Source organism: Hylobates moloch, unplaced genomic scaffold, assembly GCF_009828535.3.
Source record: "Hylobates moloch isolate HMO894 unplaced genomic scaffold, HMol_V3 SCAFFOLD_3, whole genome shotgun sequence".
Lineage (NCBI taxonomy): Eukaryota > Metazoa > Chordata > Mammalia > Primates > Hylobatidae > Hylobates > Hylobates moloch.
In genome coordinates, this window is record NW_026652278.1 from 12,299,856 (window position 1) to 12,301,427 (window position 1,572).

The window sequence follows — 1,572 nt, forward strand, 5'->3', positions numbered from 1 at the left end:
CAATCCCTGGCTACTTTACTGATTCATAGCAAAAGTGTGTGCAGACTCAAACATATGGCTTTTTGACTGAGAACCATGTGTAAAACTTAAGCGAGCTGAGTTCATCATCAGGGCTGTCTCTTCCATTGGCTGTTGTTTGTCATAGTCACAGTGTGAGCAGAACAGAAGTGCCAGGTTGGAGGGGATGGGAAGGGTAGATCATGTGAAATGGCAGGTAGTGTCAGGGAAGAGGCTGGCTTGGGAACTACAGATGAAGGCAGTGGTCTGGGGCCACTGAGTGTGGGGGCAACAGAACATTCTGGGGCATTGCTGGGCTGTCCATCTCAAGTGTTGGGCACATCTCTGAGGAAAGGTCTTTGTTTTGGTGGCCCCTTCCCATGGGAAAAGCAGTGTCCCAATGGCCAAGGGTCACCCCTGCCCAGGCATCTTGTCCCTTGCTCTCGTCCTGGCTCTTTCCTTTCGCTGCTGCAGCCACAACCATGAGTATGCTCAGTCTTCAGAAGAGTCTTGCCTCTAGTGTCTTCCACTGTGGCAAGAAGAAGGTCTGGTTTGACCCCAAGGAGACCAGCGAAATCGCCAATGCCAACTCCCGTCAGTGGATCCGGAAGCTGATCAAAGATGGGCTGATCATCTGCAAGCCTGTGATTGTCCATTCCTGGACCGATGCTGGAAAAACACCTTTGCCTGCCAGAAAGGCAGGCACATGGGCATAGGTAAGTGAAAGGCTACAGCCAATGCCCAAATGCCAGAGAAGGCCATGTGGATGAGGGGAATGAGGATTCTGTGCCAGCTGCTCAGAAGATACCATGAATCTAAGAAGATTGATCACCACATGTATCACAGAAGATACCATGAATCTAAGAAGGTTGATCGCCACACGTATCACAGCCTGTACCTGAAGGTGAAGGGGAATGTGTTCAAAAACAAGTGGATTCTCATGGAACACATCCACAACCTGAAGGCAGACAAGGCCTGCGAGAAGCTCCTGGCTGACCAGGCTGAGGCCCGCAGGTCTAAGACCAAGGAAGCACGCAAGCACCGTGAAGAGCACCTCCAGGCCAAGAAGGAGGAGATCATCAAGATTTTGGTCTAAGGAGGAAGAGACCAAGAAATAAAAGCTCCCCCTTTGTCTATACACACTGGCCTCTGTGATTACATAGATCAGCCACTAAAATAAAACAAGCCTTAAAAAAATAAATAAATGGCATATAATTTCCGACTCTTCCCCAATTCAGGGAGGCCATGGGAGTTTCAATGAGCCTCAGGGGGCTGTGTGTCTTCAGCAGACATTATTTGAGGGACTAGGCAGGGCCTGGGGTCATGGGATCCACCTCTTGGCCCTACTGCCTTTGGGTGAGCTCAGTAACTGAGTAACTGAGAAAGGCATGGGTAATATTCTGAAGGCTCTCTAGAAGGCAGTGATGTGTGTGTCACATCTCAGAAAAGGTCCTTGAAAAAATAATGCTAAGACCTGGGCACATAGGCAAGGGACATTTTATTTGATATGGCCGATGGGCAGTTCAGACCAGAGTAGATACCGTCAGGGCCCTGGCTATAGTACTCCAGCTCTCC

At 49.6% G+C, this 1,572-nt stretch overlaps 1 pseudogene; it reads left to right on the forward strand.

Moving 5' to 3' along the window:
* The first annotated feature begins 470 nt into the window (after window positions 1–470).
* LOC116478388 (large ribosomal subunit protein eL19-like) lies at window positions 471–1,115 on the forward strand (annotated as a pseudogene).
* The last annotated feature ends 457 nt before the right edge of the window (window positions 1,116–1,572 follow it).